We start from the raw sequence: 13,962 nt of genomic DNA on the forward strand, positions 1-13,962 counted from the left end.
CAGGTTAATACAGGGTTATAAATACAACATCAAATAGGGGTAATGCAGGAGGAGTAGGTTTAATAATGAATAAAGCAATAGGAATGCGGGTAAGCTACTACAAACAGCACAGCGAACGCATTGTTGTGGCCACGATAGACACGAAGCCCACGCCTGCGACAGTATTACAAGTCTATATGCTGACTAGCTCTGCAGATGATGAAGAAATTGAATAAATGTATGATGAAATAAAAGAAATTATTCAGACAGTGAAGGGAGATGAAAATTTAATAGTTATGGGTGACTGGAATTCGGTAGTAGGAAAACGGAGAGTAGGAAACGTAGTAGGTGAATGTGGATTGGGGGGAAGAAATGAAAGAGGAAGCCGCCTGGTAGAATTTTGCACAGAGCACAACTTAATCATAGCTAACACTTGGTTCAAGAATCATAAAAGAAGGCTGTATACTTGGAAGAAGCCTGGAGATACTGACAGGTTTCAGATAGATTATATAATGGTAAGACAGAAATTTAGGAACCAGGTTTTAAATAGTAAGACATTTCCAGGGGCAGATGTGGACTCTGACCACAATCTATTGGTTATGAACTGTAGATTAAAACTGAAGAAACTGCAAAAAGGTGGGAATTTAATGAGATGGGACCTGGATAAACTGAAAGAACCAGAGGTTGTACAGAGTTTCAGGGAGAGCATACGGGAACAATTGACAGGAATGGCTGAAAGAAAAACAGTAGAAGAAGAATGGGTAGCTTTAATGGATGAAGTAGTGAAGGCAGCAGAGGATAAAGTAGGTAAAAAGACGAGGGCTAGTAGAAATCCTTGGGTGACAGAAGAAATATTGAATTTAATTGACGAAAGGAGAAAATATAAAAATGCAGTAAATGAAGCAGCCAAAAAGGAATACAAACATCTCAAAAATCATATCGACAGGAAGTGGAAAATGGCTAAGCAGGCATGGCTAGAGAACAAATGTAAGGATGTAGAGGCTTATCTCACTAGGGGTAAGATAGATATTGCCTGAAGAAAAATTAAAAAGACCTTTGGAGAAAAGAGAACCACTTGTATGAATATCAAAAACTCAGATGGAAACCCAGTTCTAAGCAAAGAAGGGAAAGCAGAAAGGTGGAAGGAGTATATAGAGGGTTTATACAAGGGCGATGTACTTGAGGGCAATGTTATAGAAATGGAAGAGGATGTAGATGAAGATGAAATGGGAGATATGATACTGCGTGAAGAGTTTGACAGAGCACTGAAAGACCTGCGTCGAAACAAGGCCCCGGGAGTAGACAACATTCCATTAGAACTACTGACAGCCTTGGGAGAGCCAGTCCTGACAAAACTCTACCATCTGGTGAGCAAAATGTATGAGACAGGCAAAATACCCTCAAACTTCAAGAAGAATATAGTAATTCCAATCCCAAAGAAAGCAGGCGTTGACAGATGTGAAAATTACCGAACTATCAGTTTAACAAGTAACGGCTGCAAAATACTAACGCGAATTCTTTAAAGACGAATGGAAACACTGGTAGAAGCCGACCTCGGGGAAGATCAGTTTGGATTCCGTAGAAATATGGGAACACGTGAGGCCATACTTACCCTACGACTTATTTTAGAAGCTAGATTAAGAAAAGGCAAACCTACGTTTCTAGCATTTGTAGACTTAGAGAAAGCTTTTGACAATGTTGACTGGAATACAGTCTTTCAAATTCTGAAGGTAGTACGGGTAAAATACAGGGAGCGAAAGGCTATTTACAATTTGAAAAGAAAGCAGATGGCAGTTATAAGAGTCGAGGGACATGAAAGGGAAGCAGTGGTTGGAAAGGGAGTGAGACAGGGTTGTAGCCTCTCCCCGATGTTATTCAATCCGTTTATTGAGCAAGCAGTAAAGGAAACAAAAGAAAAATTCGGAGTAGGTATTAAAATCCATGGAGAAGAAATAAAAACTTTGAGGTTCGCCGATGACATTGTAATTCTGTCAGAGACAGCAAAGGACCTGGAAGAACAGTTGAACGGAATGGACAGTGTCTTGAAAGTAGGATATAAGATGAATATCAACAAAAGCAAAACGAGAATAATGGAATGTAGTCTAATTAAATCGGGTGATGCTGCGGGAATTAGATTAGGCAATGAGACGCTTAAAGTAGTAAGTGAGTTTTGCTATTTGGGGAGCAAGATAACTGATGATGGTCGAAGTAGAGAGGATATAAAATGTAGACTGGCAATGGCAAGGAAAGCTTTTCTGAAGAAGAGAAATTTGTTAACATCGACTATAGATTTAAGTGTTAGGAAGTCGTTTCTGAAAGTATTTGTATGGTAGTGAAACATGGACGAGAAATAGTTTAGACAAGAAGAGAATAAAGAAGCTTTCGAAATGTGGTGCTACAGAAGAATGCTGAAGGTTAGATGGGTAGACCACATAACTAATGAAGAGGTATTGAATAGAATTGGAGAAAAGAGAAATTTGTGCCACAACTTGACTAGAAGAAGGGATCGGTTGGTAAGGCATATTCTGAGGCATCAAGCGATCACCAATTTAGTATTGGAGGGCAGCGTGGAGGGTAAAAATCATAGAGGGAGACCAAGAGATGAATATACTAAGCAGATTCAGAAGGATGTAGGCTGCAGTACGTACTGGGAGATGAAGAAGCTTGCACAGGATAGAGTAGCATGGAGAGCTGCAGCAAACCAGTCTCAGGACTGAAGACCACAACAACAACAACATCATATCGCGAACATATCTGGAGATGTTGTTGGCTACCGGCGTACTTCTAAGCCAGAAAAAAGTGCTATGTTGCGGATGAACGTTATTCTGTAGAAAAACAAGGATACTGTTGCTTGAGAGGTAACACTTGAGGAAACAGGAAGTCAATGTCTCACCGTTGAGCCATAAGACTTCCTTCCATCACCGAGGCCAGCCCGATGGATCCCACACAATGACGCGGGAATATCATCGTTGTGCCCCTGCAAAACATTGGAAGAATGGGACCTCTTCCCACGTCAGCACCATAACCCTGACATTGGCCATCTGGGGTAGTGAAGAATAGTGATTCATCGCTGAAGACAATGCGATGCCACTCATAAGCAGTACACGCTTCCGAGGGTCGCGGAATCATTTCAGACGCAACCGTCGGTGTCGTGGTGCCAACGGTAGCCTACGTATGGGATGGTAGTTTCTGCTGTGCCGTATACACATGTTGCACCGAGTCCGTTACCTGTCGAATGGCAGGCGCAGATATGTATGGATACGATGTGTTTGGTGCACTACACAGCGTTTCTTCCCTGCGGTATTCAGAAGTGATCGACCGGAATCTTGAACACATGCACATTCCCATGCGATCCAACACAGCACCACCATCATATCCTAAAGCCACCTAAAGCTGAATATTGAAAGATTCGACCAGCCAGCCAACTGGAGACCCACAACGAGGCCAATTTCCAGCTCTATCAGGTGCTCATTACACTGTCTTACACCAATATGCATCATCTAAGCCGGCCGAAGTGGCCGAGCGGTTCTACAGTCTGGAACCTCGCGACCGCTACGGTCGCAGGTTCGAATCCTGCCTCGGGCATGGATGTGTGTGATGTCCTTAGGTTAGTTAGGTTTAAGTAGTTCTAAGTTCTAGGGGACTGATGACCTCAGAAGTTGAGTCCCATGGTGCTCAGAGCCATTTGAACCATTTTTGCATCATCTCCGGTCCCTCCGCAGTGATCACTCTACATCTGACACAGTTTAGCCCCTTATATACCCAACCACACCTGTAACAGCACCGAACATAAACAACACTAATGCACTCTGGTGGCCATTGTACCTATCATTTGCATACTGGCCAATGGTGTGTAGGTGTAGGAAGTTACAGTGACATACGTGCGTCTCTTCTATGTGCTTCATTTTTTTGCTTAGCGTTTCATATACCAGATCCTTCCAGGTACTTTAAAATGTCCCACAGAACTACATGGCGCAGTGGTTACCACACTGGATTCGCATTCTGGAGGACGAAAGTTCACACCCGCGTCTGGCCATCCAGGGTCAGGCTTTCCGCGATTTCCCTAAACCACTTCAAGGAAATGCCGAGATAGTTCCTTTGAAAACGCACGGCCGATTTCCTTTCCCATCCTTCTCTAATCAGAGCTTGTGCTCGAATGATCTCGTTGTCTACAAGACGTTAAATACTAATCTCCTCCTCTTCCTCCTCTAGAATGTTTGCAAGGCTAAAGGTTAGTAGGTAGATGTGGAAAAATACCACTAACTGCGTCTCCGAGAATTTATCACGACCAGAGACGTTAGACCAAGCTTAGTCAACATTGTTCCCTAGCGACCTTCCTTACTGGGTGTTTTATGAAATGTTTTCCAGCGCGTGTCGTCTAGCTAGCCAATTTCCCCGTCTTTGCTTTACCGTCTGCTACAGAGCGATAGAATATGTGCGCGTGTGGCGATTTTGTTTACACGGGGTCGCTACAATAAGTAATTACTAAATGAAACAGTGTTTACATTCATTTTTGTAACACAATTTTACCGGTATCTCGTTTTTAACGCTTACGACATTTTTCAAAGCCCCTTTGGGAATAGTCTGTTTAATTGAAATCTTCCTCAGCTGCGGATTCAGTACCGTGGGGGACGTGGGGGGGGGGGGGGGGGGGTCGGGGGGCGCTCCGATTTGTGACTCCTCGTACCACTTTTGCTGCTAGTAACACATGAATATTACTGTCGCATGAATTCCCTGTGTATATTTCGGAGATGGGGAGAGGACGATGGAAGAGGGGAAGAGTTTCCAGCGAGAACCATAGTTCGTAAAATAGTAGCAAAATAGTAGCTCGGTCGCAGGAGTGTGTGGATGAGCCTGTTCTCAGTCACGATAGGCACGAGAATACGACCTCCAACTGGACCAGAGGAAATAAAACATTCCAGGGCGTCCGAAGCAGCCTGCGGAGAGACCGTTACTTTTCTATATCCTTTCTTGTCTGTGGTATTTTGATGTGAATTCATTAGCACGCAAAATTTTTTGACAAGAAACATAGTTTAAAATATAGGGAACACATAGCCCACATCAAATTGCAGAAACACGTAACGATATATAAGCTGCTCAACTACAAGGTTTACTAAATTGTTACCTTCCACCTCAAAAGAAACTGAAACATCGCTCGCTCACACTCAGTTATCTGCAGGACATTTCACCTGAGGATCGTAACAGTTCATTTGTATTTCATCTGACCAGTATTTGATAAAATACGAGAAACTCTGAGTTATACTGTACTACTATAATTAAAAAATTAGGGGTCATCTTATTTACCACTTACATGCCAGTAAACGTCTTTAAAATTTCTAATTTAGTTAGTTCAACCTTCTTTTAGAAATTCATCATATAATTGTATGCACATATGGTCTTTCCTGCCTTGTTTTCGTGTCACAGAGTAAATTTTACTTTCTATTTCATGATTTGGAATGGAACTGAATGTTTACTGCAGCGTGGAAAACATATTCTCATGGTCAAAGTATAGTTTCCAACTAAATCAACAGTTCTTTATATTTAAGTGGTTCTCCTGTCACTACTCGTAGAACCACTTTCTCTGACTTGAAAATAGTTCTCAATATTCTACGAATTACATCTCCAAAGAACTGTATTAATTTAGAATGAGATTTTCACTCTGCAGCGGAGTGTGCGCTGATATGAAACTTCCTGGAAGATTAAAACGGTGTGCCGGACCGAGACTCGAACTCGGGACCTTTGCCTTTCACGGGCAAGTGCTCTACCACTGAGGTTTGGAAGGTAGGAGACGAGGTACTGGCAGAAGTAAAGCTGTGAGGACGGGGCGTGAGTCGTGCTTGGGTAGCTCAGTATAGCCGGCACGGTAGCTCAGCGTGTTCGGTCAGAGGGTTAGGTGCCCTCTGTAATAAAAAAACTGAGTCAATCGATCAACAACGAACTTAAACGGATGTCTTACGACGTCCTCCCCGAGTAGATGCAACGATAAACAGCGAACAAAATGAGATAAAAAAAAGAGTGGTAGAGCACTTCCCCCCGAAAGGCAAAGGTCCCGATTTCGAATCTCGACCCGGCACAAAGTTTTAATCTGCCAGGAAGTTTTGTATTAATTTATTTTGTAATACTTATACTGTATTAAATTTTCATTAATTAATACTTTATTATACATATTCTCTTGAGTACAGCAGTACAAAGAGTACTTATAAAACACTTTTTTTTCTTTTAATTCAGAGAACCTACCGATATTCTACCTTTTTTATTACCACGGATACTACTCTAGACATTCACTATGCCTTGAAATACGAGGGTGAGTCAACAAATAAGTCGCAGACTCCAGAATACCACACATCGTTTTAAATTTCGTGCACGTACATATCTACAAGATGGCAGAGTATGTGGATCCGAACGTATCCGGTACACAGCACCACAGCACTCAGCGACCAACTCTTAATTATAAAGCCCAAGATGGCAGATGTGTTGTCAGTTCTCGACTACAACTGCAAGTTTTGCGAACCAAGAGACTGTCTGCAAAGGACGTTCGTAGTGAAATTCGATTTCGTCAAATGCTGTACTCAACTGGATGCAGTAATACAACAAATAACAAGAAAAAATCGCAAAAAGGAACGCCCTTGTCGCTCTGGCTATCCGCTGATGCCACACTGTTTGCCTATGTAGGAGTACTTCGCTGCACTCTCGACACATCGGCCTTGTGGCTTGCATCAATTTAAGGAACCAAATAAACTTACAGCCCGAGAGGTTACTCATAGCATGCGAACTCTACCACAAGAATTCCATGCTACACGCTTTCAAAACCTTGTCGAACGATGGGATCAGCGCGGCCATAGTTTTGCTAAACTGTGAAGTACGAGGGCGGACATCGAACTGCATTGGGGCGACTATGATGATCTGGACAACATTTTCCGTGTTGTACTGAGAGTAAATAATGAGCACTAGTCACATTTGTCAATATCATCATCATCATCATAATCAGCCATTTGACGACCAGTGATGGGCAGAGGCTTCCCATCGACTTCCCCACACAATGTTGTCTTCAGCTTGAAAGTTGGCTTTTAAATTGCAACTTGCAATCTTTAATTTGCTGCTTTACAATTCATTTTTGTGCACCAGTTGGCGTAGAGCTATTGCAAAGGTGTAATTCTGTACCTAGCATCGACTACAAACAACTTAGTTGTCTTTAGGGCTATTTTGTTAGTTATCCAGGAGTTCGCCTTTGAGTTCCGGGTGAGCTGATAAACCAGGTCACGCCCAGTTTTCGGAAAATAAGGGGTGATGAGTTTCAATAGCCGCTCTTCTGTACCGCCGTACTGAATGAACAGGTTCTTGCTGTTGAACGCTGCGAGTTGCTGGACGTTGAACGGTGAAATGGTGGGATTTAGCTGAGTTGCGTGCTGGGCGTGCACTCTAGCAATACGATTTTGTAAATAGTTCGCGATGTACATACGATCAAGGCTTGACTTTTCTAAATTCGCGACATGAAAGTCTTATAATTTTCACTTGCCGCACTCGTCTCTCATATGTCCACTCTAACAAGGGGAGGCCGCCAATTGTGAAATTCAGATTCGATTCATACTGCGCATAATAAAAGCTCATGGCCAGAGGTGTAATGTGGCAAAGCACCAAGATGCACTTCTCAGCCGTTGTCGAGAAAATCGACAGTTAAAAGAAACCGTTGCGGTGAACTGCTCTCTACGATTTACAGATTCCCACAGCGTCGTGGCGCAGCGGTAAGCGCTCGGGTTCGTAATCCGAAGGTCACCGGATCGAATCTCGCGCCATGCAACCTTTTTTTTTTTTTTTAGTATTCGTTTTTTGTAATTCAAATATATATATATATATATATAATGCCCAGCAATCAGTTGCAACAATTACGCATATAATAAGTTGTTGAAAGTCGTTTGTCGTGGAAAAACTGGCGACGTCGAACATCATTATGTTTTCCGCAAACAAAGTTGTATTTCACAAATGTTATTAATTGTCTTCATAATGTTAACCACGTATAGTTAACGGAAGACGTAGAAACGGTATTCCGAAACGAATACGTATAGCGTAAGTCAAACGTTCGAATTAGAATAGAGACTCCACGAACACAAATTTGCTGCGGTAGGTATGAAATATAAACTCCGTTACTCGCTCGTTACACTTGAAGGACAGATGTTGAATGGGCCGAAACGAGCCGCCGCATAACAGTGTAGTTGCCTGCTAACTTCGAAAGAAGGTAGATGCGGCCCCTAGCGCAATTTTTAACGTCGTCGAAAGTCAGTGCGGACGGAAGAGCTTTGGTACACCCTGTTCAAAAACGGGTCTGAATGACATATATATATATATATATATATATATATATATATATATATATATATATATATATATATATATATTAAAAAACATTGCATGGCGCGAGATTCGATACGGCGACCTTCGGATTACGAACCCGAGCGCTTACCGCTGCACCACGACGCTGTAGAAAATTATTAATCGTAGAGAGTATTTCACCGCAACGGTTTCTTTTAACTGTCGATTTTCTCGACAACGGCAGAGAAGTGCATCTTGGTGCTTTGCCACATTACACCTCTGGCCATGAGCTTTTATTATGCGCAGTATGAATCGAATCTGAATTTCACAATTGGCGGCCTCCTCTTGTAAGACAAAAAAGAAAGAACGACACACCACGAAGGAATTAAGTACGATCGTTAGCATAAAAATTCCATTGAAAGTTCGTGAACATCTTTTTGCTCTCTTACTCCTACAACTGAGGCCATGCTCTCAGGTAACCCTGCCCTCTCCTCTACTATAAAAAATGAGTTCCCCATGATTGTTAGATTTTTATCTCCGTTTACATAATCAGTTAGCCTTTCAGTGTCCTCATACGAGAAGGTGAAGTGATAGAGGAAACTCTGTCACTCTATCTGCTTCTGACGTCAGCTAGTACGAGTATTGTTGATGGTATCGATTTGCTCTCGGTTCTAAAGAGGATAATACTACCACTGAACTGATAATAGTAGCTCACCCTTCGTTCTACCTTCCTATTCATAACCAGTCCTATAGCTGTTATACCACTTCCTGCTGATATTACCCTATATTCATACGAGCAGAATTTCTTATCTCCTTTCCATTTCACTTTGTTAACTCCTACTGTATCCATATTAAGTCTTTCCATTTCCCTGTTCCTATTATCTAGCTTCCCTACAACATTCAGACCTCACATTCCACGAACCTGCTCGAAGAATGTTCTCCATCGTTGGTTTTTCAGAATCATCTCCACTTTACCAGTCCCCTCCCGAGATACAAATGAAGTACTAATCCTGAAGCATCCACTTAGAAAATTTATGAATTACTGTGCTGGTGAACCTCTTACGTTATTTTATTTTAAAGCAGCTGAGCAAAACTGAACGTACGCAGACATTTCTCTCTACTTATTCTGATCATCACTAAACTGACAGCCGGCCGTTGTGGCCGAGCGGTTCTAGGCGCTTCAGTTCGGAACCGCACTGCTGCTACGGTCGCAGGTTCGAATCCAGCCTCGGGCATGGATGTGTGTGATGTCCTTAGCTTAGTTAGGTTTAAGTAGTTCTAAGCCTAGGGGACTGATGACCTCAGATGTTAAGTCCCATAGTGCTCAGAGCCATTTGAACCATTTTTGAACTAAACTGACACACAATATTTTTAGCGCACCGCAATCTGACTTTCAATAATCCCTACAAAAGAATGGCCCTGACTAACAATAACCTATACCTTTCATGAATCACTTACCCCACAAAAATCTTCGTTATTCGAACTACTGCAATACAGCGAGCGCCAATACTGCCAGCGCCGGCCAGGGTGGCCGAGCGGTTCTAGGCGCTTCAGTCTGGAACCGCGTGACCGCTACGGTCACAGGTTCGAATCCTGCCTCGGGCATGGTTGTGTGTGATGTCCTTAGGTTAGTTGGGTTTAAGTAGTTCTAAGTTCTAGGGGACTGATGACCAGAAGTTAAGTCCCATAGTGCTCAGAGCCATTTGAATACTGCCAGCTAAATAAAAGATTCTAACTACCGAAGGTACTAACTACTGATAGGCATAGTTAGCAAATGAAAGATTTTGATAGAGAGCAAACAAGGTATTTACCTCAATAGTATTCAGAAGTCATAATATATATGTGGTGTCACCGCCAGACACCACACTTGCTACGTGGTAGCCTTTAAATCGGCCGCGGTCCGTTAGTATACGTCGGACCCGCGTGTCGCCACTATCAGTGATTGCAGACCGAGCGCCGCCACACGTCAGGTCTAGAGAGACTTCCTAGCACTCGCCCCAACTGGACAACCGAATTTGCTAGCGATGGTTCACTGACAAAATACGCTCTCATTTGCCGAGACGATAGTTAGCATAGCCTTCAGCTACGTCATTTGCTACGACCTAGCAAGGCGCCGTTACCAGTTACTATTGATGCTGTAAAATATGTACCGTCAAGAGCGATGTTCACCAATTATGGATTAAAGTTAAGTATTCCAGCAGCTACGTACGTTTTTTGCTAGTCTAATTTCCTTGACCTGTTCCAGACCTCACGCCAGCCTGCGTGAGCTAAAACGCGTGCCTTTCGGCCTCCTCTCATAGTGGGTTGGCTCTCTTGCCAATCCACAACAATATATATATATATATCAGTTCATGACATCCAGTCTTACAGATTTCGTTTTTCTGGCGGACACACGTCCAGATCGTCCGCTCTCAAAATTCTGCCATCTCTCCCACCACATCCACCACTGCTGGCGGCTCACCTCCAACTGCGCAACGCTATGCGCTGTTCACATCCAACTGCCCAACACTACAATAGCGAATATTACAACAATGGCAGCCAGCCACAGACTGCACACAGCACACCCAGTGATTTTCATACAGAGCGCTACGTGACGTTACCAACACAAAAACCTAAACAGCCTACTTACAATCGGTAATTTTTTTTTTTCAATTTAGAAATCAACGTAACACTTCTATTATTACAGACCACATCTATAGACGCACACTATGTCTCTGTAAGGCAGTGCCTTGAGATGACTTCAACTTTCTCATGCCGCTGATCATTGCTGCATCTGCAGCCCTCTGGGGAAGTTTCCTAACCAAAGGGCTTCTTTGACAAGGCCACTGGCTCAGTGAGGGTGACTCCTTACACCGGAAGTCTTCGGACAGCGTTGCTGATTAGTTTGATCTGCACAGGGTCTAGGATCACCCAGGACGATTTCATTACTTTTCAGGGAGCTGCATATAAATGAAGCACATCCACAGTACATCAATTTATGGAGATTTATAGTATCCTTCCACTTTTTTATGAAGAAAAAAAGATTTTTGTTCCTGATGGCGAGTGATTAAAATAGGCTCCGATGTTTATCACTTTGGTTTTGAAACCGCTTGCGTAGCCGAGGTCGCTACCGAACGCCTGTCCGGCGGTGCTCGACTCGGGAGTACGCCAGTTTGAATCCTGGTGGTGGATGGAATTTTCACTGTCATTATTTGATCGGCAAGGGGAGGACAGTTGATGGCGGGATGTTTCTGATCAGTAGCCTCCGCGCCAATGTCCTCGATTAAATTCCAAACCTCTCGGCAGTGCCTCAGGGCATGTGACGCTGTTGATGGTGTCGGATTGGGGCCCCCTTTGTGCTATTCGAGAGGAGTGGTCAACGTGCCAGGTTGCGCACTCTCCCTTCTCTCATCATTATCGTACAACACAAACGTAACACCACACTATTCACGTATCCGTTACAATCACCTGCACTCCACAAATACACGTACGACGCAGTTCTCACATAAATAGCAATCAAAGAGGCTATTGTGCTCAGCGGAATTGAAACTCTTCCGTCTCGGCAGCGGAACCCACCCCTCGCGGGCTCCCTGCCAATCATGCCATGCTTTGCTTTCTTTAGTTTCATTGTGAGTAGATGAATTTGTGAAAAACTATCATTTCTTACGAACACTACCGTGATGCCTTGTCCATGTAACTAAATAAATACTGTATAATTACCCGTCATAGTTATTACGATGTCTTGCTATTGCTTAAGCATGTTCACTTCATTCAAAGATGTCATATACATCTTGTCAGTGTTGGCTGCTTTTCGTATAGTGCATTTTGCAGTGTATGCTATCGTGGATAAAATGTAGCTAACGCTATGCTAGTTTCTTTTTTCTTTTTCATTTCAAACACAATCAACATTTGCCACGTTCCACAAGCAAACACTATTGCCAGCAGCCATATAAAGCCTAACAACCAATGAAATTCACTTTAAGAGAAGCCTAAAGGAGTTATTGGTGGCCAACTCCTTCTACTCAATTGATGAATTTCTCAGTAAAACCAACTGATTTGTATATATATATATATATATATATATATATATATATATATATATATATATATATATATGTGTGTGTGTGCGTGTGTGTGTGTGTGTGTGTGTAAGTACAATCTAACTTCTGCACCTTTTCAGTGCAGTAATGTGTTCATTGTAAATAAGTATTATAGTAGTTGTATTACATGTTTATTGCCTTATAAACAAATAAAAAAACTTTTTAATTTTAAATTCAGTGCATTAGTATTTGTAAAATGACATTTTCATATAGTGTTCATTAAAAAATGACGATCATTCCACTTGGGACCTGTGGAATGGTACATTAGCTTATTTGTTTTAGTTGTAAATATTTGTCATGTATTGTTGTCTTTCTGACATGTTCCACATCCTGGAGGACCTCCTCACTACGGATCAATTGGAATGAAAGTAAATCTAATCTAATCTAATCTAATCTATGGTCGCAGAGCTCTCTGGAACACTGACTTGTCGAAATATCTCTGGCTGTATAGCTCACGTATTTACAGTGCTGCCGTTTATTTAGATTATGTGTTTGCCATTATTTTCACCTCTTTTCTGCTAGTTCTTTGTAACTAGTATGAGATAAAGTCAAGGGTCATGATTTTATGATCGTTCACCTGCTCTTCATAACAAACGTTCGTGAGGAAAGCGAACGAAACGGTGAGGTTTATTGGCAGATCACTTTGAAAATGCAACAGGTCTACTAGAGGGATTGCCTGCATTACGCCTGTCCGTCCTCTTCTGGAGTACTGCTGCTCAGTGTGGGACCTGCATCAGATAGAACTGACGCAGAACATCGGAAAAGTCCAAAGAATGGCAAGTCGTTGTATATTATCGCGAAATAGGAGAGAGTGTCACGGATACGACAGGCAAATTGGCGTGTCAATCATTAAAACAAAGACGATTTTCGTTGAAGCAGAACCTCCTCTTGAAATTTCAATCGTCAACTTTCTGCTCCGCTTGCGAAAATATTCTCTTGGCACCCACCTAATAAAATAAATCATAGCTCGCGCAGAAAGATTTAAGTGTTCGTTTCTAGCGCGTGATTCGAGAGTGAAACGGTATTCATGTAGAGATGTAGACACACCGCTCGTATTGCTAGTTGATGTGTCTACCTTCAATATCACTTTTCCTACTCCTACATAAGTAGCACGAGTTTCCAGTTACTTCCAATCTCCTTGCAACTCTCTAAATGAAATGTGTGGTTTTAAAGGGGTTTAAGTTGACCGACACACGTCTGTGGCAAATTGAGAAAACTGTTAGAGTTGTATCATAACTTTACATGTGCATCATTATCGGCACTATTATGTTGTATGACGCACATGTGATTGTCAAGAAGAGACTGGTGTTCTAATGTTACTCTGATAATTTAATTAATCAATAAAACTAGAAACTGATGCATTTTTTAAAAAACTCTGCATAGAAGATATTGAAATCGCGCATTTTTTTATTCACATTAACATTATATTGATTGCGAACAAAATAACAGGTACAGTTCTGTATTTCACAATAATAATGCATCTTTTTACAACAATTATCAGCAAATGACACATGCACGTACACAAAACAGCACAACTGGGGTATGTGTTTCTACAGTTGGATAAAGTATCTTTAGATTACCGGTATAAACGAAGCCT

Source organism: Schistocerca piceifrons, chromosome 6 (genome assembly GCF_021461385.2).
Source record: "Schistocerca piceifrons isolate TAMUIC-IGC-003096 chromosome 6, iqSchPice1.1, whole genome shotgun sequence".
Lineage (NCBI taxonomy): Eukaryota > Metazoa > Arthropoda > Insecta > Orthoptera > Acrididae > Schistocerca > Schistocerca piceifrons.